This window comes from Callospermophilus lateralis, unplaced genomic scaffold (genome assembly GCF_048772815.1).
Source record: "Callospermophilus lateralis isolate mCalLat2 unplaced genomic scaffold, mCalLat2.hap1 Scaffold_45, whole genome shotgun sequence".
NCBI lineage: Eukaryota > Metazoa > Chordata > Mammalia > Rodentia > Sciuridae > Callospermophilus > Callospermophilus lateralis.
In genome coordinates this window covers 9961067-9988464 of record NW_027514398.1, presented here as the reverse complement: position 1 = coordinate 9988464, position 27398 = coordinate 9961067, and the positions used below count along the sequence as shown (strand labels likewise).

The 27398-nt window shown below is 41.2% G+C and overlaps 1 pseudogene; it reads left to right on the top strand.

The window, feature by feature from the left end:
• The first annotated feature begins 2830 nt into the window (after positions 1-2830).
• On the top strand, positions 2831-17720 carry LOC143388955 (KAT8 regulatory NSL complex subunit 3-like; annotated as a pseudogene).
• Positions 17721-27398: the final 9678 nt, after the last annotated feature.

Genomic DNA, 27398 nt, shown 5'->3' with positions numbered 1-27398 from the left:
TATACATGACAGTGGAATAGTTTACAATTCGTATTACACATACAGAGCACATTTTTTTCATATCTCTGGTTGTATACAAAGTATATTCACATGAATTAATGTCTTCATACATGTACTTTGGATAATGATGTTCATCACATTCCACCATCATTTCTAACCACTGTCTCCTCCCTACCCCCGAACCCTGTGCCCTATCTAGAGTTCGTCTGTTCCTCCCATGTGCCCCCTCCATACCCCAATATGAATTAGATTCCGTATATCAGAGAAAACATTTGGCTTTTATTTGAGGCGGGGGATTGGTAACTTCACTTAGCATTATCTTCTCCAATGCCATCCATTTACCTGCAAATGTCATGATTTTATTCTCTTTTATTGCTGAGTAAAAGTTCATTGTGTATATATGCCACATTTTTTTATCCATTCATCTACTGAAGGGCATATAGTTTGGTTCCACAGTTTAGCTATTGTGAATTGTGCTGCTATAAACATTGATATGGCTGGGTCACTCTAGTATGCTATTTTAGTCCTTTGGGTATAGTCCGAGGAGAAGGATAGCTGGTTCAAATGGTGGTTCCATTCCCAGTTTTCCAAGAATTCTCCATACTGCTTTCCATATTGCCTGCACCAATTTCCAGTCCCACCAGCAATGTATGAGTATGCCATTCCCTCCACATCCTCACCAACACTTATTGTTGTTTGTCTTCATAAAAACTGCCAATCTGACTGGAGTGAAATTATAGCTTAGAGTAGTTTTGATTTGCATTTCTCTAATTACTCGATATGATGAAAATTTTCTCATATATTTGTTGATTAGTTTGCTGTTTGTGTTCTTGACAGGTGACAACTTCATGACCTGGGTTGTACTCTCAGCATTTGTTCATTTACAGATAAGAGGAAGCTGAAGCCTCGCCTGCTGGGATCCTACATAGTGTTTGGGAGTTGAATGTTGGAGGTGAGATTCCACTCACACCTCCAATGTCCTCCAACTACCTTCCCTTTATTCCTTAAACTCCTCAGGAAAAAGCCCTGGTACTGACTTCTCTCTATACTTCCTGGAAGGACCAACAACACTCAGAAAAACTGCATAAACACTTTTTTTTTTGCTATTTATTTATTTTGTGGTGCTAGGTATCTAACCCAGGACCTTTGGTGTGTCAGACAAGTGCTCTACCAATAAGCCTCATCCAGTTCTTGGTAATTATTTTTATAGAGTTTATTTATTAGAATATTTATTTATTTTTTGGTTCATAACATATTACAATTAATGTATTTTAAAATTAATTTCCTATTTTTTGTGGTTGTTTCTTCTGTTAAGAGAAATTTCGTAACTAGTGAAATATTTTTAACATTTTTGGCTCAGCTGGGGATGAGCCTAGGGCCTCACTCATACCACTTCACCTCTGGCTCATTAATAAATTCCATTAGGTCCTGAGTTTTTAATCCTGTATAGGACATAATGAGTTAACATGCATATTCCTAAAGAGTAAATCCAAGAAGGCTGCTCTGGAGGAGGGTTTGGTGCACGCCTTCCCACCCCTGCTCTGGGTCTGTGGGGCTTACTAAGGCAAAGGGAGCAGCTGAGGAGAAGAAGGTAGTTATCGGGGGCTGTCTGGGTTGGCCTCATTCTGTGTGCTCCTCTTCCCTGCTAAACATGCAGGACGTGGAAATTTCTGCTTCAGAAACTAGCTTGCATTCCTGACTTTGCTCTTTTTAACCAACTCCCTAGAGGTGAGTCCACGCTGGACTTTGTGGCTTACTGTCCCTCCTGTTCGGTGCCTTGATCCTTTGGCATTTTGCACCGTGCCTCCTTGCCAAGGCGTGGAGGCGGTACCCTGCAAGCTCACTAGAACCCAGCTCAGAAGGGCTAGTTGCCCGACTACTACGGGTCAACTGCAGGCTGGACCTGGGGAAGGATCCATAGTCACGGCCCCGCTCAAGGCCGGACGTGCATACGGGGTCTGGGACTGGTGGCTGGGGTCACAATGACACAAGGCCGATCCAGGTGGCTCCTCCTCATCGTGAACCCACAGCAAACTTGGCCAAGCTACTTGCACCCTGGAACCTCTGCCACAGCCTTCCACAGGGATCACAAGCCTTGCCTCCAGGAGGGACCCTCTCCAGGTTTGGTGGCGGGAACCCCGAGGGTGCCTGAGTCGGGGAGGGTTTGCTGGGGGCTCCACTCGGCCTGGAGAAAGGGCTCCCTGGCAACGCTGGGTCCACACTGCCTCAGGGGAGCATGCCTTGTTGTCTTTCCAAGACTTCAGAGTATCCCGCAGTCACTGCAAAACGGTCAGGAGGAGGAGAGGCAACCCAAGCTGTGGTTAACTTCCTGGTGGTGGCCCACGTGGTGCGGCTTGCTATAGGGGTGCCTGTGTTTGCTTTACAGAATGGAAACATGAGACCATTGACTTCTGTGGATCTCATGTTTGTGATACCTGTTGATGGCCAGATTCCTTCCTGCCCACATAGAAAGTGTGGTGCTGGCCCAGTAAGTTCACTGCCAGCCCAGGGCAAGTCTTCGTGAACCATGGAGGCAGTCAGTGCTCCAGTTTTCTGTAGAGATGGAGTATGGAGGATGTCCTGGAACCATCACTCTTTTGCTGGTGGTTCTGGGATGTCAGGAGCCCTCCCTGCATGGGCAAAGATGTTCTGTAGAATATGTGGGCAGTAGGATCTGTAGCAGGTCATGTTGACTCCCATTAGATAGTCTATGTTTGGAGAAATTTAGAATATTCCAATTCACTTAAATGGACACTTTTTTGCTGTAGGTGACTGGGATGCAGATATCCATGCCTTGAGTTGCTGCTGCTTTACTGAGAGGACCCACAGGGGTGGGCAGAGGAACTTCTAGAATTCAGCTTGTCCCATGGGCACCTCACTATTCTTCCAGCTTTCAGTGCATGAAAGAGAGTGGGACACAGTTTTTCTGGACCACAGCTATGCCAAGCCATGGAATGCCAAACCAGATGCCAGTAGTGCCCACCCCACCTGCATGACCTTTGTTACTCCCCTGAAGCAGCACCAGGATACCATGTGAGTTTGGGTTTCTTTCCTAAAGGCTACTACTGCTAGAACTGGGAAGTAAGTACTTTCATGGGGATGACTGGGAGGGTGCTGTGTGGGAAGGTTGGATGTTAATTTGGGCATCAAATATCAGGCCTAAATGTGGACATTTGCATTGAAGACTTCTCCTAAGAAAAGTCAGAAAAGCAAGACATGTAAAGGAAAATAGACAAGGGTGCCCACTTAGATAAGTCTTATATATGGAAAAAGAAATTGAAAAGGATTAAATTGATGAAAATAAATGCTGAGATCTTGATTTTAAAATATTGCCACATACAGCAGGACACGTTGGAATGTGCCTGTAATCCCAGTGGCTCTTGATGCTGAGGAAGGAGGATTGTGAGTCTAAAGCCAGCCTCAGCAACATAGCAAGACCCTAAAGAAAGCATAAAAATGGACTGGAGATATTGCTCAGTGGGTAAGTACCTACTGGGTTCAATGCCTGGTAACAGAAAAAAAAAAAGATTGCCACACAGGCCATGTATGATTTCACATGCCTGTAATCCCAGCAATTTGGGAGGTAGCAATTTCAAGGCCAACCTCCACAATTTAGGGAGAACCTGTCTCAACATAAAAAGGGCTGGATTGTAGCTCAATCGTAAGGGTCCCTGGGTTGAATCCCCAATACTATATATAAATAAATAAATTAATTAATAAATAATTGTCATACAGGGTTAGACCTGTGTCACTTTGGTGTAGTGCTGTGGTTTGCTTGACAGTGACAACAACAGTCATTTTGCATTTGCTGACCTCACACATAAATGTTAGGAGCAAATTCCCAAGACATTGCTTTCTCAATGTGACAGAACTTCCACCCATAGGTTAATCTAAAACCTTCTTAGTCTAATATTTTCAGCCAATCTGTATTATAGGGCAAGCAGCTTTAATGATATTATTATTTGATAGGAGATACAATTATATTGGCTTAAATAAACCTGTTGGCAATTGTTTTGAACTTTAAGGCAGTCTTATTTCTTACATTTTGAGACTTGTTGATATGTACTACTCTGATGATCAAATGATGCCCTTAATTACAGTATTTTGGAGACTGTTTTTTTATTTTATTTAATTTTAATCTTTCCTTAAGCACAGGCTTTAGTTTTTTGGGGAGCTAGAGATCTTGTGTTTTTCCTCTTTTGATTCCACTTCACACCCACAATTGAGTCTTTTTGTTTCTTTTTTGGTAACCAGGGATTGAATTCAGGAGCATGCAATTTCTGAGCCACATCCCTAGCTTCATTTTGTATTTTATTTAGAGACATGGTCTCACTGAGTTGCTTAGTTTCTCAATTTTGTTGAGGTTGGCTATGAAATTGTGATTATGCTGCCTTAGCCTCCTGAGCCACTGGGATTACAGGAATGGGCCACTGCAACCAGTATTATTTGTCTTTCTTAACAAAGATGTTGGTCACCACAGAAATGGCAGAAATCTAGAGAGAAAGATAAGAAAGATGAATTAGGATAATTGTTTTGTGGTGATAAGGTACTTATTCAATATAAAAGACATTTTTGGGTAACTAGATGATTATTAACTATGGTGTTGTATTCAGTATGTGTGGGGCTTGTCCCATTTGCTCACCTGTTTACAGTGAATGAGATGTCCCAATAGATGTGGAGATGGTCACGATGACTCCCATGCCACTCTATGACAACAAGGTGTACAGTGTTATGAATGAGTACAACTGGCATGTCATCTTTTCCAGGCTTCAGGCAGATGCCCTTCCTCCTCCAGAGGACCTGTTTTTTTCTGGACCATACCTATGCAAAGCCATGGAGTGCTCACCCAGATGCCAGTCGTGTCCACCCCACCTTCATGCTCTTTGTCACTCCCCTGAGGCATCACCAGAATACCATGTGAGTTTGGAATTCTTTCCTAAAGGCTACTATTGCTGGAACTGAGCAGGTGGGGATTAGAGTGGATTTTTGGAGGAATGATTGGTGGGTACTTATATGGGAAGGTTGGATGATTAATTTGTGCATTTCTGTTAAGCATATACAAATATCAGACCTCAGTGTCCACATTTGCACTGAATAATTTTCCTGAGAAAAGTTAGAAAAGCAGACATCCTAATCTCTTGGACACTGGATATAATTTTACCTAATTTCAATCTTTCCTTAAGCAGAGGCTGTAGTTTGTTTGGAGATAGAAATCTTTTATTTTGCCTTCTATTTTGCCCTTTGGATTCTACTTTACCCCACCTTTGATTCTTAATGAATTAGAGAGATCATGATGTGTTTTTTAAATTTTTTTTCCTTTTATTTTGCAGTGTTGGGGATTGAACTCAGGCTCCAAACATAGCAACCCATGATGTGTTTTAAATACACATGGAATTGTGGTTTGTGATTCATTTCCCAATGATTTTAGAAATTTTTGTTGTATAAGACATAGGACCTGTGACTTTAGGTAATATCTAGCATAATCTTTGCTGTTGTTGTTGTTTTTGGTACTTGGTATTGAACCAGGGGCACTCCACCACTGAACCACATCCCCAGCACATTTTAAAAAAAAAATTATTTAGAGACAGGTCTTTCTAAGTTGTGTAGGGCCTTGGTAATTTGCTGAGGCTGGATTTGAGGTTATTATCCTTCTGCAGCAACCTCAGGAGCTCCAAGGATTATATGCATGCGCCGTGGTTCCTGGCGTCCTTAACATTTGATTCAGGTTGTCTTTTGTTATTTTTGGTTTGTTTTTTTTTTGTTTCAATGAAAGGGGAGTAATTCTATGTTGCCCAGGTTACTCTCCAAGTCTTGCACCCCAGTGACCTTCCTGGGGCTGTCTATAGACATGGACCACTGTGCTAAAAGTGTAAGCTTGATGTCTCTCTCCTAAGGTATAACTGAAAAGCTCCTATAAAAAAGCATTTGAAATATTTTCCTTTTTGTTATGTAAAGCTTTTTGCTGACATTGAAACTCCTGGATTCATACCCCATTATATTATTTTTTAATTCTTTTTTTTCTTTTTTTAGTAGTTGATAGACCTTTATTTTATTTATTTATATACAGTGCTGAGAACTGAACCCAGTGCCTCACATATGCCAGGCAAGGTTGCTACTGCTGAGCTTCAGCCCCAGCCTCGTTATATTACTTTATTTTTGAGGTTCTGAGGATTGAACCCAGAACCTTGTGCAAGTACTGAAATACAACTCCCACACTTTTTGAAAAGTTTGTAACAGGGTCTTCCTGAGTTGCTATGGTTTGGCTTGAAATTTTAATCCTCCTGCCTCAGCTACACTAGCAGTTGGAATTACAGGTGTGTGGCACCACACCTGACTTTGTGACAGTTTTTTCTTAAAGTGATGTCCTGTAGAGTTCATTTTGTTGGTAGTTAGAAAGTTATTTCCTCATATAAACCCTGTTGCCATACATAGACCCTGAAAATTGGAATTTGGCATATTGCAGGAAATAATTTTAGGCCATTGTGACTGGAATATGGTGGCAGATGGGCTGCAAGTAGGAGGTAGAGAGAGGTTGGCAGAAGAAATCTCAGTTGATTATGAGAGGTATGAAGTCATTGGAGAATTTTAAGCTAGGGATCCAATTTGTATTTTTAGAGGATCACTTTGGATTTTTAAAAAGTAGATTATAGTATAAGAGTGGGGTTAAGAATACCAGCAGTGAGGCCTCTGCAGTAGCTTGAGATGAGCTAGACATCATGATAGTCTGGAAAGGGATGGGAACAGTATAAAGGAAAAGGTTCAAATAGGATCCCTCTTAGATCTTTGGCTTGAGTAGCTGGATGGTACCATGAGTTGGGGAGACCTAGGGAGTATAGGTTTGAGATGCCAAAATCAAGAGTAATCTTGTAGGCACCAATGTCCCCAAGTTTTCACTCAGTTTCTGATCTGAGAAGATAATCAGCTCTTATTCCCACTACCAAATCTACTGCACAGTTATTCACTTCATTTAATAATGATGTGACTATTCCAGTCATTGGAAATGGGTGCAGTGAGATCATTGAGGTCAAAAATTTAATATGGTGTTGAGGAGATAGCTAGTAGACCCAATTGATTTGCATGGTATTTCAGGCAACAAAGATTATACAGTGTACCTAAGGTGTTGGGGAAGGATCCCCATGGTACTAAAATTCTATTAGCATCATTTTAAAATGTGAAAGATCCTTCAATGATCCATTTATATTCATTTTAGTTGTAGGCACTGCACAAAATGAGTTAGATAGAAGCTGTCTGCATAACAGGTGATCCTAGATAATCACAGACTTTTACAATCATATAGTTAAGTACAAGTTGATTTATTAGTGAATCATTTAAAACTCTAGACCAGTGCTATTCAACAGAACTCTGCAGTTATAGAAATGCTGTAATCCTGTGTGGTCTGATCTGGTGGCCAGTCTGCTGAGCATTAGAAATGTGTCTTGTGTGATTAGGAACTGGATTTTAAATTTATTGACACTATTTAATTTCAATTTATTTATGTAGTCGCCTGTGGCTTATAGCTTCTGTATTTGTAATAATAATTACCTTTATGTAATTAATTATTTGCTTACAGAATATATCTTTCTTTATAAAAGGTACTGGTCACTTTTTAAACTTTTAGCTGGTTTTATATTCCTTCAGCACATACCACAGAGAGGGAAGAGATCTAGAAAAATGTGAGAAAGATGACTTAGGATCAAAAATTTTTGTGGCTAAATGTGCTTATGCAATGTAAATTAGACTATGTTGAAGAGACATTTTTTGGTAACCAAGTGTTTGTTAACCATGGTGTTGTTTGCAGTATTTGTAGGCTTGTCTCATTTCCTCACCTGTTTACATAGAATCAGATGTCCCAATAGATGTGAAGATGGTCACATCGTCTCCCATGCAACTCTATGACAACCAGAAAGTGTGCTGCATGATGAATGAGTGTGAACGACATGTCATCTTTGACAGGCCTGATGCAGATGCCCCTCCTCCACCAGAGCACTGGGAGGAGCATGTCAATAGTAGGCCACTCCTCAGAGGAATGGGTTAATGTCACTATCCTATAATAATTTTTTTCATCCTCTTTAACGAGACATTTATTGTAGCTACATAAATGGGAATTTTCTCCTAACTCTGTCTCATTACTGTCAGCTTGCTGTACTCTGAGCTCATTGAGAGTAGGACCTGCATCTCTGCCATCTCAGCCTCCCTATGGCATTGCCTGGCATACAGTAGGCATATAGGCAGAGTGTTTTTTTCAGAGCTCAACATAATCCATGGAGGATTGCTTGAGCCCAGGAGTTTGACTCTAACCTGGGCAAAATGGTTTATATTGCTGAGACTTGCCTCTAATTTGTGATCCTCCTGAATTGCTGAGATTACAGGTGTGCACTACTGTGCCTAGCTAAGAATCCTCTCTTTAAAAAAGTTAGTGGAATAAAAAAAATTAATTTAATTTGATGGGTGTGGCTAGTTCTGTAGCTTGCATTACAATATAGGGCTCACCCAGACTACCGAAAATTAAATGTACATTTGTATGATTTTACATTTTTGTGGTCTATAGCTAGTAGAGTGCAAATGTTTTAGAATCACATGAAAATCCAAGAGATATTTTGAGTGGCTTTAAAAATAGATTTAAAATTGGGTGTGGTGGAATGTCTGTAATATGAGCTACTAGGGAGGCTGAGACAGGAGGTCTACATGTTTGAGGTCACATTGTGCTAATTAGACTCTGTCCTAAAATTTAAAAAGAAAGTGTTGACAGTACAACTCAGTACTAGAATATGTCCCAGCAGGCATGAGCTCTCAGGTATAATCCCCACTATTCTCGAACAAACATATGCAAACAAAGATTTGCAATCTCTGGTTTTGAGAGATACTTACATTTATTTTCCTGGATTTGCTGGCTAGTTTTGTTTCCCTGCCCCTGCCTCCAACAGAATCAGCATTCCTCCATTTTTCTGTTTGTTTAGCAAACATTTCCCTTTTATATAACAACTTTATTGAGGTTTATTTACACACCCTGTAATTAACCAGTTTATGTGTACTGCCAGTGCTTTTTAGTGTAAATTCATAGTTATTCCCCCAACACCCTAGTGAGTTTGATGAAATATTTCATCACCTCAATAAGAAACTCTATTCCTATTATCAGTCAATCCACCATTTCTCCTGACTTCACTCATCTCTGGAAGCCACCAGTGCACTATTTGACATAGATTTGCCTCTTTCGGACTTGAGTGTATGGGATTGTGAACTGCATGTTCTCCATGGTGGGTGGTTTGGCTTGTGCTTTGTGGAATGTTTCCAAGGGTCATGCTTATTAGGCCATGTTACATCATTCCTTTATTTTGACTGACATTCCATTGATTAGATAATCCATATTTTATTTGTCCACTGATCACTGATGGGCATTTAGGTTGTTTCTGCTTTGGCTGTTATGAAAATGATGCTGTGAACATTTGTGTACAATTGTGTGTGTGTGTGTGTGTGTGTGTGTGTGTGTGTGTGTGTGTGTTTTGCTGGGGATTGAAACCAGGGCCTTGTGCATGCTAGCCAAGTGATCTACTGAGCTACCTCAGCAGGCCCTGTGTACAAGTTTTTGTGTGAATGTATGTGTAAAGTACCTAGGAATGGAATTGCTGGATCATATGTATATGAACTCTGCACTTAACTTCTGAGAAACTGCCAGACTGTTTGACAAAGTGGCTGCTTAGCACTTCACTTTTGATGAAGCTGGCTTTGAACTCATGATCCTCCTGCCTCAGCCTCCCAAGCTACTTGGATTACAGGCATGAACCACCACACCCAGATTAATACTTTACTCTATTTAAAAGAATTTTTGTAATTGTAGATGGACAGCATGGCTTTATTTTTATTTGTTTTTGTTATGTTGTGCTAAGGAAAAACCTGGTGCCCCACACATGCTAGGCAAGTGCTCTGTCACTGAGCTATGGCCCCAGCTTGAATGCTTTTACTTCTTATTGTATTAATTTTCTGGAGCCTTTTTTGTTCTGGAGTTTTAACCCCCCTAAGCAGGGCCATTGTTTTTTATTTGCGACAGGTCTTCCTATGTTGCTAAGGCTGACTTTGATCTTTAGATCCTCCTGACTCACTCAGCCTCCCTAATGCTGGAAGTACAGGTGTCACCACATTGGCCTCTGTGTATCTTTGTTTCTTACTTTTTTGGTACTAGGGATTGAACTCAGGGGCAGTGAAGCATTGAGTCATATCCCCAGCTCTATTTTGTATTTTATTTAGGGAGATGCTCGTCACATCACCATTGCTGTGGATAGCTTTGAACTCATGATCCTCCTGCCTCAGCCTCTCAAGCTGCTGGGATTACAGGTGTGTTGCCACGACACCCAGCTCTGGAGTATCTATCTTATTTCAATGCAGTTGCATTTTCCCACTATGTTTTAACTTTATAATTCTTGTTCCCTTTTACAGAGGTTTGAAATTTTCATATACCTACATTTATCTTCCTTTTTTGTCTTCTAGGTTTTTTAAATGTTTTCTTATTTTATTCTCAGAAAGACCTGAATCTGAAATAGGCATATGGCTAGGTAGATTGATTACTATTTTCTACCTTGCTAGTGGTTATCTCAGCCCTATTTTTGACTTTATTTTTTACTGATAAGAAACACTACCTTGATATAAATCTTGTTTGGGTCTAGCAATCACTTATATTTTAAAAAAATATTGAGTAGTTTTTTTTCCTAATGACAGGGAGAGTCCGTAAACAAATATTACTGAGTTGGCATTTTTGTGTGTTTTTTTTGTTTTGTTTTGGTCCTGGGAATTGAATTTGACCACTAAGCCACATCTCCAGACCTATTATTATTATTTTATTTAGAAATATGGTGTCAAAAGTTGTTTAGTGCCTCACTGTTGCTGAGGCTGGCTTTGAACTCACAATCCTCCTATCTCAGCTTCCCGAGCTGCTGGGATTACAGGTGTGCACCACTGTACCTGGCTCTGATTGGTTTTCTTCTATATCCTTTGTTTTCATATCTTTAGGAGGCTTCCTAGTCTGAATTAGAGTACCTAATTCAGGTTGCCAGGAGTGGGTTGATGGGCAGGTTAACAGGATCCACAATTCTGTCTGGGTACATTGATGTGGGGTTAAGAACTGTAGGGTATATTCCTGATTGAAGTTTACTGCTGATTTGGAGGACAGAAAAAGTTGTCAGTAAGCAGCTTGTCATGTGTATGGTGGTGTCATATACTGGGATAAGTTAACTTATATAAGATATAAGTTTACTAATTTTGTGGCATATTGGAAAAATTAAGAAGCATGGAAAAGGGAGAGAAATTACTGTAGGGTAGAATTGAGACCAGGAGAATAGTCACATATCTGTCATATTTTTGTTTTAAAGCTAGTTTAAGTAGAATTCTTACCATAGTCTAAGGTTTTGGTATACTGAAACGCTTTGTTGTTGTAGGTTTTGTGAAATGTACAACCTATGCAATTCAAATTTCTCTATATGCTGGTACCCTATCTTCATTTGCTAGTGTATTTTAGCTATTAGATAAATAATTAGCTTTGGTAGCACTAAAAGACTTCATCTTTGACTGGTGTTGACTTGTACGTGAGAATATACAAATGTTTGCTGAGATGATTCATTGCCAGGATTGGGAACAGAATCTTGTGTCAAGTTATACTCTTTCAGAAGGGGATCAAAAAAGATTACAGAATTTTCCTTAAATGTTGTGCATACATGAGGAGTATCCCTAGGGTACATCCTTAATTTCTCAGATATTCCCTTAAGGACTGACTGGACACTGGCCAAGAACACACTATTCAACAAGATCCTCAAAGCCCTGCAGTCTGACCAACTTGCCCGCTTGGCCAACGAAGGGGTAAGAAATCAGAAATCTGCCAATGTCCCAGGGATGAGGATAAACTTAGGATCCAGATGCATTTTACCAGATTGATTTCAAAAGGAGCATACACACTGTCCTTGCATGCTGAGAGCTTATTTTTCACACAGCCACTTATTTGTACCTTTGCTACACACTGAAGCATCTCAAACTTTGTCGTTCTAGATCCCAACCTTGATTGACCACATGCTTGTTTCACTCAACACAAAGACTGGGGCCAAAGGAACTGAGGTCTTGTCACTGCTGCTGAAAAGGCCCTGGGACCCTGTTGCAGGGTGTTTCCTCATGACAAGCCAGTGAGTTGAGGGGCTCAGGTTTAAGTGTGGCAAGTGAGATGTTCTGACTCGTAGCCTGTAGCCCTGGCTGGAGGAAGGTGTAACCTTTTCCCTTAACCACTTGTTTATTAGTGCCTAACATAGTTCTCTAAGCAATGGGTCATGGGTTGGGTGAGCAGCCATAAAATCCACTCCTGATGGTTGCGGGTGAACCTCTCACTCACCAGGTGGGATTTTCTCTTTGCAGACGAAACTACCTGGCTCTCCTCTGATTCTTATCACCTCCTCAGGCCCCTCTAACTCTGCATCTCCCACCTCATGCCACCACCGCTTCTAGAAATCTCAGCTGTGCTGCTTAGGCAAGGTTTGTTGGGGGCAAGAGGATGTCTCCACGTGGGAATAAGATCTAGGAGGATGGAATAGAAGAAACACAGAAAGGTGTAAAAATGGATGAACTTGAAATGTAGAGCATCCTGTGACTCTTAATTGGTGTTCAGATACCACTTGCTGCAAGGTTGAGGGATTCAGAGTAGGTTAAGTAGAATGGAGAGATTTGAACCTAGCACTTTGGCATGACACCCTTCCTTCCTTTAGGTCATCCCTGTCGCCACATATCTGCCAAAAAATGGCAGTGGAGTGGGCCTTCTGCAGTGCCTTGAGCATATGATTGGGGCAGTTAGAAGCAAAGTTTTGGAGGTGAGAATGAACCTGTCTCGGGCGACCCTGGCACACCCCAGGTGACCCTGGTACACCCAGTGTGATGGGGTGTTTATACCTGTCTGGAGCCTCCTTCTGACTGTCTTCTTTCCCTTCCTGTGAAGATTCACCACCATTTCCCACACAAACCCATCATTTTGATTGGCTGGAACATGGGAGCTTTGGTGGCCTGTCAGGTAAGTTGTTTCTGTCTTATTAGGAGGTGTCTTGGGGGGCAGTACTGGTTGCTAATGATGCCCATCAAGGCCTTGACTTGTGTTTCAAGCCCAGTGCTAGATGCTTACCTAATGATTGCATTTTAAACTGTAGAAAACAAACTTTAGTGCTTTTTTTTTTTTTTTTCACTTTATTGTGGAAATTTTTCAGCAGGACCCAAAGTAGAGAGAAGCTAGTAAGTACAACACAGGGTCCCTTTCCCAACTTTACATGTAACCAACTCATGGTAGGCTTGCTTCATCTTTCCCCTTCCTGCTTCCTTTTTTACTCAGGTTAATTTGAAGGAAATTCCAATATATTATCTTTTATTTATGTATATCAATCAGCATTTCAAAAAACAACATCAAAAAAAAAATAACTCCTGAATTACATTTTTCCCACATGGAAGTACCATTTAATTTGCCCAACTGAAAAAATAAATCCCATAGGCACAAATCAATACTCTGGAATTTCATGTCGTGTTCATATTCTGTCCCTTTATAAGATGTTGAGGAGTTTTTCCTTTGTCTTACTTGTGTGTCTACTAGTTTGTTTAAGTGCCCCTGACATGTCCAGGGCCCCAGTGCTGTCCAGTCTTGTGGAGTAGATACCTAGAGTCCAGAGAGGAAGACCACATTCACCTGACTCCTGCTCCCAGGGAAGTGAAATCAGCAGCTGTTCCACAAAATCTGGGATGTCTGGAGCAGAAAGATTCTATTCTACTTAAGGGAGAAAGGCAATGCATTTACCATTTTATGAACTCTTGGTGGAGAAAAGTGATGAAATCTCGGCCTAGGTTGACAAGGTTGAAGTAAGAAACCTCCCATCCTGTGCCATCTGAGGACCTGACTTCCCTTCATGGTAGCTCTCATAGGAGAGCACACCTTGTGTTAGGACAGAGGAAGGGGAGGAAGGAATGGCTGGTGAGTCTGCCAATCCCCTGGACACTGGGTAGGCTGAGGCATACTGAAGTCACCTTCTTGCAGACAGACTGTGCCATTGTCCAAAGCTGTCAATCATGGAATATATCACTGCTGTTGTCTGCCTTGGGTTTCCTCTGTTCACTGTGTATGGCCCCCAAGGGGTAAGAGTAAGGTGAAACTGGTGACAGAGGTCATTGAGAGTGGGGGCAGGGGCATCAGGAACACATTCTGATACATGCTGGGTCAGTTCTGCATGATTGTGAACTGGCCAGATCTAACCCTATACCCCTTATAGTATGTTGATGATCCCCTTTTGGATATGAAGACTCCAGTCCTCTTTGTTATTGGTCAGAATTACCTGAAGTGTCACCTGAGGCCATGGAGGACTTCTGGGAGAAGATCTGTGCAGAAAACAGCTTGGTGATCATTGGGGGAGCTGATGATGATCTCATATGGTTAAGGTCCCCCTGGGGTTGTCAGAGTGTTGGAGGAATGCTGTATGGTGCTGCTGTAACTATAGGCTAATCTCCTTAATCAGGTAACAGTAAGCAGTTATTTTTTAGTTAATTTTATACCTATAAAAAATGTTGCAAAATTGGGTACAAGAAAAATCCATATACCTCTAACCTAGATTTTTCAAATGTTGGTATATTGTATAAATGGAGGATAATTCTCAAAGTCAGGAAATGAACATCACTATGGTGGCATTAGATTCAGATTTCATCAGTTGTCTCTTAAATGTCCATTTCTGGCCCTGGAATCAATCCTGGATTCCATGTGGCTATAGTTGCCATGTTTCCTCAATCTCCCCATCCCTACCCCATGAGCCAAGAGGTAATCTACCACTGAGCTATATCTTTGCCCTTTTTGGTCTTTATTTAGTTTATTTGATTTTTGGTAGTGGGTATTTAACCCAGGCACACATTATCACTGAGCCACATCTCCAGCCCCCCACCCCTTTTAAAATTTTTTTTTGACATGGTCTCACTGAATTGCTTAGTGCTTTGCTAAGTTGTTGAGGCTCACATTTAACTTTACATCCCCCTGCCTCAGCCTCCCAAGCCAATGGAATTAAAGGTGGGTGCCATCACACCTGATTGTTTTTTATTTTGAGACAAGGACTCTCTAAGTTACCTAGACTGGACTCCAACTTGTTGCCTCAGCCTCCTGAATTGCTGGGTTTACCAGTGTACACCACCATACTATGATGTTGACACTTTCAAAAATGACTGGCCATTTATTTTGTAGACTGCCCCCAGTTTAGGTTTTTGACATTTTCTTTATGGTTATATTGAAGACATGTGTTTTTGGCAGAAATGCTTCTTGACTTTTCTCATTGATTCCCATAACAGAATTCCTGTTGGTTTGTTTTATCACCCCTGATAATCCCTTGCTCATGTGGTTAAGGTGTCTTCTTCAGTGTTCTCCACAATGAAATCACTGATTTCCCTTTGTAATAGGGAGAAGGATCCTTGAGACACTGTAAAAATTATGCTTTTGACAATGTACTTTCACTGGAGTTTCATTTTTAAATGCCCTGTTGAGGATTCTATGCCCTGTTGAGGATGAATGAATGTAGATATTATTTGTATGAAAACTTTTTTTAATGTATTTTGGAGTACAAACAGCTAAAATTTGGAATGAGATGGCTGTTCTTTTCTTATGATACTGGGGTATAGACAGCTTTAGTTATGGTGTCATGGAATATATTGAAAATGAGGGTGTGGCTTTTATTGACATTGTTTTTCTTAGTAATTCAGATATTCTCATCTACATGAGAAAGACATGATTTGCTGGAGGGAGTAGAGGGAGTTAGGCCTACTGTTCCTCAGTGTTACCTTTTGGAATTCTTAAACATTTGCCTCATTTTTTTTCTATTTTTTTTTTTATTTTGCAGTACTGGGGATTGATCCCAGGGATGCTCCACAACTTAGCTTTATCTTCAGCACTTTTAATTTTTGATCTTGATGCAGGGTATCACTATTTGCTGAGCTAGATCTCAGACTTTCAATCTTAAGGCTCTGTCTCCTCAGTAGTTGGGATTACAGGAGTTGCTGCATACCTGGCTGCATGGTGCTGAGAGTGTTGGACAGATAACAATAATAATGTCTTCTTTGCTTAGAAATTTGGGCACTCACTGTCTTCATCTGAATGTGGGGACCTGGTTTTCTCTTTATCAGGATTCCCAATCAGAAGCCGGGGGTTTTAAGGCTAGCTTTCAAGTGGGGAATCCAATCAACTATGCTCATTTTCTCTTTTCCTGTAGAACTAGCCTAGGACCCCCTTTCATCTGCTAAACTATTAACCTCAGGGTTGGAGGCTGGGCCAAGTGATGTCTCAGTGAGTCCTAGCAGTCCAGATGGACTCACCTGTTCAGACTGAGGTGTGGTATTTGTGGAGGGGATGAAGCAGGCACCATGCTTAGTTTTCCACATGGATTGTTTTGTTCAATCCCATGACTACCTGAATGAGGTATTATGATTCTCCCTTTTTGCAATGTGAAAACAGGCTCAAGAAAGGTTGCATCACTTGCCCAAGGGCTAATAAATGCTGTTTTATTGGTGCAGAGAATGACAGATGAAAAATCCATTCTTATTTTTATAGGATGCTATGGAATATTTTATAAGCATTTTCTTCATTCTGTCTCTTAGAATAAGCAAGGCAAAGAAGAAATCAGAAGGGTTGTCTCAAAGGATGGTGGACAGATGTATTCAGGTGAACACTTGTCTCATATTTCTCTCAGCAAGGCCCTCTTCTATTGTCATTGAGGTTCAGTCTTGTTGGCAGCAGCTTGATGAATGGTGTGGGAGTATCCAAGGGGGCTTCTGATAGGCCTAAATCATAAGCAAAGGAGAGTGGCGACCTGAAAGGAGGGTGAACCAGTAAGAGAGAGGGTCTGTGGGAGAAGGGTGGAGGGTCTGTACAGAGGCACCTGCTGCAGGTCTTCTCTGTTATGGCTGTTTGGGAGGCTGGGTTTTGTTGCAGGCACTGTGAGATGGGGAGAAGCATCAGCACACCTGAAAGAGAAGCTATGGAGGAGTCACATTAGCTTCACACTGTCTGGTGGTTCCTGTTGTCAGGTGGAGGACCCATCTGCCTGGCTTCTTTTTGTACTAGGATGAGATTGTGGACTTCCTGATGGGAGTGCTTACTTACTGTAAGGGTCTCATGGGCTGTGAGCCTTGGCATCAGGATGCTGAGAAGAAGAAGCCTCATTATGTGGCCTGCAGAGACTTGGCATTTGAAGTCCTTGAGTGGGGCAGTCAATCTGCTTCCTCAGCTGCCATGCTGCCCTCCTCACCCTTGCGCTCAGAGGTAGAGTGGGTGGAGAGGGAGCACTATTGCTGGTTGTGAGGACCTCACAGTGTGCTCTCCAACCTTCTGGGGATGCCTGTGAGTTCCTCTGAGGAGGCTCTAGGGGCTCCTGCTGACTGTGGTCAAACCTAGGCAGACTTGACTCTTCTCTTGGCCTTCTCACTCCTGAGGATCTTTCCAGAGTGTCCAGTAGCCACACCTCCCATTCCATGACTATCATGGCCACAATGACCTCTGCTCAGAAGTCAAGAGCAGGTTCTCCCAGATGCCCAAAAAAGATGTGCAGTGGAAAGAATCTATGCTGATCCACAAACCAGCCCAGGGTATAGGCTCAGGGACCAGTGGCCTCTCTCGGGTTCTTTCTACTGCAGGTGGTTTCACATGGCAGTTAGAAAGCACTGGGTTTGCAGCTTTGTCCAGGAGGATATGAGAGGCTCCTTTCCCATATTCCTGTCCAGGCAGAATTAGGTTGCAATGAGTGGCTGTTGTGCCTTCAGCTTCCAGGAAGCAAATGGGGAGGCAGAGGTGGGGAGGACACAAGCAAGGAATCAACCAAAGGCAGTGGGCACAGCACACAAAGGAGCAGCAGAGCAGCCACAATGAAAGATCCAGTAGGAGAGAAGGAGGAAAATACCAGGTGAAACAACCACAAAAGTGCCCTTGAGTTAAATCCCCAGTACTCCACCAAAAAAGAATTTGTAGTCTTTTCCTTTAATACTTGCAGTGTATAATCTGAAAAGTCAGCTGCTCTTGAGGTTCCCTAATATGTGGTAAATTCTTGTTTCTGTCTTTCAGATAATCTTGGTTTTTAATTTCTGACTATAGTGTGTCTCAGTATGGAGCCCATCTATCCTAATTAAGGAGGAGGCAGAGTGGGACATTAGAAATAGGATTAACTTTCAACTTTTTCCTACTTAATATTTTGTTGAGTTTCTTGTATGTGTAGGTTAATCTCTTTCATTGAAATGAGAAACTTTGGACTTTTACAATTTTAAAAATATTTCCTTTGTCATGATTTGGGTCTTAGATGCCCACCAATAATTCGTTGAAGGCTTGTTCTCCAAGCAGCAATGTTCAGAGGGGAGAAACATTGGGTGGGGGGATTGAATCATGAGAGCATTTACCTCATGAATAGACTAATTCATGGATGGATTCAAATCTTAATGGGCTATCCAGAGGCCACGGAGACTTTGGAGGTGGAAACTTATTGGAGAAAGGTTACTGTGGGTGTGTTCACAAAGAGGATATTTTGTCCTTAATTCCATCCTCTTTCTGCTACCTGGCCACCATGACATGAGCATCCTCCTCTGACATATGCTCCTGCACTTTGATGTTCTGCCTCATGACAGATCCCAAAAGGGTGAAATCAAGTGACTATGGACTGGAACCTTTGAAATTTGTGGTCCCAAATAAACCTTTCCTCCTTTAAAATTGTTTATCTCAGATATTTTATTACAGCAGCAGAAAGATGACTAATACACCTTTTGTCTATCTCTACTCCTGGCATTTCCACTACATGTATACTGGTGGACTTAGTGATAACTCATAAGTCTCTGAGGCTTTGTTCCTTTTTTCTTTCTATTCTTTAGACTACATAATCTCTATTCTAATATCTTCCAGTACATTAACCCTTTCTTCTGCCAGATCAAATGCATTGTTGAGTCTTTCAATGGATTTTTTATTTCATGTATTTTAGTTTTCAACTCTAGAATTTCTATTGTTTTAATATTTTCTGTCTTTCTCTACATGGTGAGATATCACTAACATACTTTAAAAAAATTCTTTCCACAGGATTTCCTTTTACTTTTTGTTTTGAGAATTGAACCAAGGAACTTCTATGCTAAGCACAAGCTCTACTTCTGAGCTATGCTCCCAACCTCTTGTATTCTTTGAACATATTTATAGTAGCTAATTTAAAGTCATTGTCTAGGAAATCCCATCATCTGAGTTCCCTCAGAGACAGTTTCTGGTGGCTAATTATTTGTGCAACTTTTCTCTTTCTTTATATGCTTTATGCTTTAAAAATTTACTTTTTAGTAACATTATTTGGCAATTCTGAAAAGTAAAAATTCTGTCCTCCAAGGTTTGTTGTTGTTGTTGCTGTTTGTTTTAGTGACATTCCTGGGATGACTCTGTAGTCTATATTTCCTGTAACATGCAGCCAACTGAAATCTTTCTTCAGTGAGTGATTCATAATGCTTGGACAAAGATTTCCTAAGCCCCTTTACCTAGCAAACTTTGACCCATTGTCAAGGGGTTTACCTTCAGTCCACTGGCAGTTTACAATCCTTTCTTGGTCCTTACTTCCTGCCTATATATGGCCTCAAAGTCAGCAAGATATTGGGAACCTTTCTTGGTCTTTCTTGAGCATATCATAGATTTTTGGATCCATAGAAATATATTAGAATTTTCAAAGTATTCTTTGAATATCTTACTGCCGCAGTCTGGCTGGGCACAAATCACGAGCCACTCAAGCAGGAACAAACTTTATTTCCTAATTCTCATGTATGCCACCCACGCGGCTTTCTTCCAGGACACACCATACCAACCAGAACTCCCTCCCCCAGGCTGCACGCACACTCACTCTCAGAACCGTGAGAACTCAACAGGAGCTCCAAAGTAGCCATTGCTGGATGCAGCAAGAGCCATTCTATTACCGGACATGGACATTAAAGGTCTAATATACAATTGAATCAATCCAGCATCATCTTAATGGCTTGCCTCTCACCCATTACTTCTGGCAAAATGCCAGGGGCCATTCTGACTCCGCTGTGGCTCTCAACATCTTACCTCCTTAATCATCTGTTTAAATTCATGTCCAGCACTTTGTTTGCTCCAGCTGGTATCAGTGTATTTAGACAGCTGTGATGTTAAGCAATTGAAGCTTATTGAGACTGACAAACATCCTGACAATAGGAATTTTTCATGCAGAGAGCCCCAAATAGGATAAATAATGTCCTAGGTGTGGGGGCTTTTCCATGGAGAGAGCTCCATGTTGGGCTAAATAACAATATACTTTTAATGATGTTTTATCAGGGAACTGTACCAATCTAATTGGTACTGGTGATTGAACCCAGGGGAATTACCATTGAACAACATCCCCGGTCATAATTGAAATTGAGACTGGATCTCACTAAGTTGCTTAAGGCCTTGCTAAGTTGCTGAGGCTCATCTTGAACTTGTGATCCTCCTCCTTCAGCCTCCCAAGTTGTGATTACAGGTGTGTGTCATAGAGCCCAGTTACATACAATATTTTGGGGGATGGAGCTTTCTAAGGAGTTTACACCTCAATCTTTTCTTTCTACCACTGGAGTTTTTTTCTTTCTTTGTCTTTCCTTTCCTTTTCTTTACTTTCTTTTTTTGGATAATGGGGATTGAATCCAGGACACTACTATAGATCTTGATACCCAGCATAAACTAACTTTCTCTCTCTCTCTCTCTCTCTCTCTCTCTCTCTCTCTCTCTCTCTCTCCCTCCCTCCCTCCCTCCCTCCCTCCCACACACATATACACACATACACACAACTTTATGAATCACTCCAAATTGGGGTGGGATGGGTACCCTTGGAAAAAGCCAGTGGGAAGCCAGGACTCACCTTAAACCCTGGTGCCTGACTTGTTCTCTATGCCCTTCCCTTGGGAGATGCTATATTTTGAGCACTTTGAAGATCAAAGTTGCATAGTTCCTTGAACTTAACAGCAAGAATATTATCCTATTTCCAGTTTACAGATAAATTGAAGCTCATAAAGGTCAAGTCACGTCCTCAAGGTTAGAACACCATGGGTGGCAGAGAGAAATCCTTCTTCAGAGTGCAGGATACTCTGATGTTACCCATCTCAACATCCTGACTCTCCAGCTGGTGATGGGGTGGCAGAGAAGCCAATGATGGTTGTGTACATCATTATAATTTTATAGCCCCCTTACCCAGGAAATGACCCTTTTAGAGGCTGTTGCAGAGAAAAGAACAAGAGTAAAGTCATAGATGTGGTTTCCCCTGATACTCACCTGTTGAAGTGGCTCACAGGTTACTCCTGCCCTGCTAGGGCCAGAGCTTCCAAGCAGTGCACCAAAACTCACGATTGCTAGATTTAGTCTGGCTGAGACTTGTGGGCTGGAGCTATTTGACCATCCACTATACATGCTCAGCTCAGTAGAGCCAACACACGGGCCTAGGTGCCTTGAGCCCATGCAGTCCACTACAAGTCAAGGGTGGTCCAGGGAGGGCAGGTTGTCAGGTCACCAAATGCCCTGGCATTCTGACAAGTCTAGAACTTGAACTCTTCCCGTTGAGCAAAAAAAGAACATAGTCATTATCAAAAAAGTCATAGAAGACATACTTTATTGTGGTATTTCAGAATTGTTAAGTAAATCATAACTACAGCATGTTTTTAAATGAGGAATCACCTATGCCATAGAATCTCATCACAACCTCACAAGCACCCTGAGAGATAACCACAGATCACTTTTGTGGGGAGTTGAGGGAGATGACCCAGTAAGTTCCACTTACATAGCTCTCTGCTCCATGTTTTCAACACCCTAGGTCTGCAGGACAGATTTAACAACCATGGCTGTAAAATGAGAAGTCAGGCTACCCCCTCTGTACACACCATGCAAGAGGGGTCTATCCTGGTATGGGCAGAAAGGTTTCTCATTGCTAAAATGGCCCCAGGCCAAACTTCCACTGGAGAAATAGTAGTACAATGGCCACCAGCCCCATTCCTCCCTCTGTCCTGCTTGCTGCTGGCCAGGCTCCATGACCTTTGGCCATGATGAAGGCATGGCTGCATCTGCTTCCTCTGCAGAAATAGATCCAATCTGCTAACTTGGGAGCCTCCCTTATGAGCTATCCACAGATTTCAGTGATCACACTGTGGCTGTTGCCTTCATATGAGTGACAAACAGGACACATAGCAGTGTCCCTGAAGATCCACTGGGTGCAAGAGCTGCAGAAGTGAGGGTGGCCACAGGAGTCAAGACAGGTGCCATCAACATGGTGGAAGCAGATGATACACTTGTCCCCAGTGTGATTTGGAAAGAAGAGAACATACAGAGGGTGTTATGGGAGGCAAGGGGTTGGCCACTACTCATGCTCTGATCACAGGGCTGAGAAGTGTGCTGTCTTCTGAATATGACCTCATGTGAAAATTCCAGGAAGGAAACTGTAATACATATAGTTGTCCTCCCTTAGCCTAATTTTTGCATCCCATGGTTACTTGTGGCCTAAAAATATTAAATGGAAACTTCCAGAAAAAAAGACAGTTTTAAATGATTGGTGCTACACTATGCCATCTACTTGTCCTATTTTATTATTTGTAAACGTTAATCTCTTACTAAGTTCATAAATTCAACTTCTCCATAGGCATGTGTAGGAAAAAACCAAGTATATAGGGCTACCCATGTTTCAGGATTCAGAGGAACACATGAAATATGCCCCTAGGAGTAAAAAGGGGATGTAGATCATGAAATTCCAATTTTCATAAAAGGAAAACAAAGTCCAGCACTTCTTCATCTGCACATGTATGCACACCTATGATAAAAATAGTGGAAGGAATCCACCAAGAGTTGATGGTTTAAAAGATTTTTTTGTTTTCTTAGTGATCCATACCTGTAATCCCAGTGGCTCAGGAGCTTGAGGCAGTAGGATTCAAATTCAACATCAGTCTAAGCAATTTAGTGAGGCATTAAGCAGCTTAGCAAGACCCTGTCTCAAAATAAAAAATAGCTGAGAATATGGCTCAGTGGTTAAGTGCCCCTAGGTTCAATCCCTGGTAACATTAGAAAAACATATTTATCCCTTAATCTTATTTCTATTTGGAAAAGTCTTACAATGAATGTGGACTTGTTTTCTACATCAAAAGCATAGCATATGTGCTCATGATGATGCTCTAACAAGAGCACTGTTACTCATAAAGCATGCCATTGCTCTAGAAGGCACAATTTCTAGGTCTCTAGCAGGCAGAATCATGTTTTTGGGCCAAATTCTGTGGAAGACCCAGCACAGGGGACAGAAAGACTTGATGTCTGAGCAATCAGGGCTTGGGTTTCCTCACACCTCACTCCATGGATGGGTGCTAGGGTTTGGGTAGTCCACTAACCCTCAGGCTCAGGCACAGCCTCCTCATTAAGGACCACTAGTATGGCTGTGGGACACAGGCTGGCTGTGGGCTCTGAGAAAGAGAGGGAGTGTCAGGACAAGGTGTGTAGCCCCAGGCGCTCCATTCCACCTATTCCCGCTGCAAAGCATGTATTTCCCTCTCCCCAGCCCTGTCCTGCCACAGCCTGTGCTTGGGTCCCCACAAATTGTCTCACCCAGTATATGCATGGCCACCACCACCCAGAAGCAGACCACATTCCCAAGGAGCCCAACACCTCAGGCAACACCGTTGCCTACGTTGCTCTCTGCTACTCCAGGTCCTGGCACAGGAAGGGTGGCAGGCTGCAGACTGACTTGCCACATGAGGCCCACACGAAGGTCACCACACCAGCTGCATGTTGTGGCACTTTCTGATAAATGGATGGAAATGGAAAACAACCAGATTCAGAAGGTGAAAAGTTAAATGCTTCTCTGATGGGGAAGCTAGAGTGAAATAGGTTGATCAAAGCAGAGGAAAGCCTGTGATAGTGGATGGGCCATCAGTGGAGTGGAAAAAGATTGTCAGAGGAAGGAGGAGGGATAAAGAAAGTGAGGCATTGTGAAATTAAATGGTCTGAATTATATTTACATATGTATATACAACAGTGAATTTCAACTTTATGTACATCTATAAAACACCAGTTTAAAAGGTAATAAATTAATAAACAGAAGACCAGTAGAGGAAGAAGAGAGGAAGGGAATACTATGTCGTTTCACCATACAATAGCATTTGGCTTTCTCACTTCTGTTTTAACATTTGGTTTTTCATAGCTCTTTATAGCAGCTCCCATTCAAGAAATATCCACCATGTCCTAGCCACAGTGATACAGTCTTCATTAGATACCTCTATGACCTTATTAGGCAAGACTTTTTTTTCATATGAATTTTACAGATAAAGAAACAGAAGACGAACCATGTAAACTAGAAGGGACAGTTGTGGATTTTGCAGAATTCATCTGCCTGTGATCTATTCAATATTCCCTTTGCTATACAATCTATATAATCAAGTATATGTCCACCAGTTTATCCAGTCTCATACAGTTGGATATTTGGGTTGCCCCTAATATCTCTGATTGTGAATAATATTGATAAAGTTAGGACTATTACTGTTTTCCCAAAGTTTTCCTTAGAAATGGGATTTCTAGTCAAAAAACAAACACTTAATATGATTTAGCATGTCCTATGTATGCATGACTTAGCAATAACCATACCTATTTTAGTTACTGTTCTCATTCCCCATTCCTGCAAAGCATTGTTTTCTTGAAAGAGAATATCATATCCATTTATGCTACCAGCTGAGATTCAGAATGCTCATCCCCCAGAGCTTTCCCCATCCCCATCAAAGTTCAGGTTCATATTTTCTTACTTTTTCTCCTCTGTGAAAACTATCAATTATTTATTCTAAAGAATATCCTGACACATTTTGAAAACCCAAGTGGCAGCACTTGACTTTCCTTCCCACAAACACTTTTATTTTGGTACTTAGGTATTTAGTTTCTACTTTTCTCAACATTGTGGGCAAAATTTGTTAAGTAGTATTCCATCTGCCAGGCTCTATGTTTGATGCATTTGTGGCAATCAGATGTATAGTGCAACCTACTATATGTATGTGTTTCCTGTTTTGTTGACACAAAAGAAGAACACTAATATTACACAGTGAACTCCCAATGTTTGGGGAGGGGGAGATGAACAGTCACCCATCTCCTCTCTATTCTCCTCTTGCACTATGACAAGGAAGATTTTTCTGGCTTCCCACCCTCCTTCCAAAACAGCCATGTTTCTGAATAATTATGAGCAGGTGCCAAATCATAGTATATACACACCCATTTCTTTTGATTAGGAGAGAGGTGAGTGTGAGAGAGAAGGTGGGCAGGGTTGGATACTGGAAAACTCGTCAGTGTAATAGCTACTTTTCACCACAAGGGTGGTTTGTAGTGCTTAAGAAATGCAGATTATGCCAAATACAATTGCAGTTAGGAAAGTGTCTATTAGACCATAGTAGAGAAAGGTTTTCTGGGGGAGGGTAGGTGGAACAGTGATGGTGATTTTGCATCCTTGAGCAGCTGCAGGAAGATCAGCACTCTGTGCTTTCACAAGGGCATTATTTTTCCACAGAAAGTGACAGCCAAAAACAGTTACTTAAATGCATATTGATGTCAGTTTCTTTGCCATGATTTGAATGGTAATAGGATGGTAGAGGATTGTTGAATCACAAAGAGTAGAAAAGTGAAAACCAAGAAGAGAGTCCAGGATCTGTTTCTGTATTGCGGGGGCAGTGAGCGAGAATCTGTGGAGCAGTTTTAGGAGTCAAGGATGATTGTCAGAAGAAAAGGGAAAATATATATTACTTTTTAATGCCACAAATTGTTTGTCTCTTAACCTAGAAATAAAAATTTCATTCCTCTTTGATAATACTCATCCAACACTGAATTTTTTCAGCTTAGCTTGTCACACCTGCCCAGAGTGACTCTTGCCATCATTTCAAGAGCTCCTTTAGAAGGAATCATTCCAAATCCCCCAAACCCTTTTATTTATTGTGATAACTTGCACTGGGCCCATTTTCAGGAACTCTCTTGATATGTTCAATGGAACTAATGGCTATGTTTCTGGTCCCAGAGCTGGTTATCTCCAAGATTCCCACTCTCCACATCCTAATTCTAGGCAGTAAGCTTTGATGTGCATATGGTCTCATGTTTGAGAGGTTGTTTTTCAAGGTAATTTATTGTGCACCCATATGCAATCCTTTACTGTACACCTGGCACCATAGTAGCCTACTTAGTGGATAACAAAGCCATAGGAGTCCCTGGCTTTATCCCCCACAATATTTATATAATTACTACACAAATATAAGTAAAAACTTGTTTCTGTCAGTAGAAAATTTATTAGAGGAAGGTCCTTCTTGAACTAGATTCTTAAAAAAAAAAAACAGACACAGATCAGTATTCTAGGTCTGAAAGTATGCTCCATTCATGTTAATTAATTATGGTTAGTACATCCATCATGGATGCGTTAGAACTGGGAAACCTTACTACATATCTGTCTAGATACAGCCCTCCACATTATCAGACATGGAGACTCTTGCCCTCATCTCCTTTCCCCTGATATTCCTACTACTGAATATCTATAGAAAGTCTATTGCTAGAACCACATTTATTCTCCCCTTAAGTACTGTAACACAAAGTGGCCTCCATACTTCCAATTTCTCAACTTTCCAATTAATACCTTTGAAACAGTGCATTTCAATTTTACACAGGAGTTTCAGGCATGCTTGTGCAGTACTCAGAAACTCACTGGTTACCTGTCACCTACAAATTAAAGAGCAAACATTGACACAATTATGTTTAAGATCCTAGGTTTTTCCTGTGTCTTTACCAAGCAGCTTGTTTTCTCTAGTCCAATAATCTGTAACTGTTCAACTGGTCCTAAATTTTGCTCACACTGTTACAGCTATTGGAATATAATTCTCACTTCTTATTATCTTAAGTCCTAACCCTTATTCCAAAATAGTTTCTGCATTACTTCCATCTTTCTTTAATTATGTCTTCTATTTTATATTCCATTTAAACTATGCATAACAATTAAATGAGATTCCCATTTTATTTATATATAGCCATTTTTTCTCTCCCTGAAGAATGGGGATGCAGAGCAAAGGCCAGGATTATTTACCAGACAGGATATGATCCTGCCTGTGAAATTTAATTCATATCATTTGTTAGTGTACATAGAACTCTAGGTATAAAGTAAGTGTACATATGGTTTGCTTAAGATAGTCCTATTTTATTTTATTTTTTTTAATATTTTTATTTTTTAGTTATCGGTGGGCACAACATCTTTGTTTGTATGTGGTGCTGAGAATCGAACCCGGGCCTCACGCATGCCAGGCGAGCGCGCTACTGCTTGAGCCACATCCCCAGCCCGATAGTCCTATTTTATACCTGTTGTTCTATATAATTGTTATTATCACCCACTTTTATT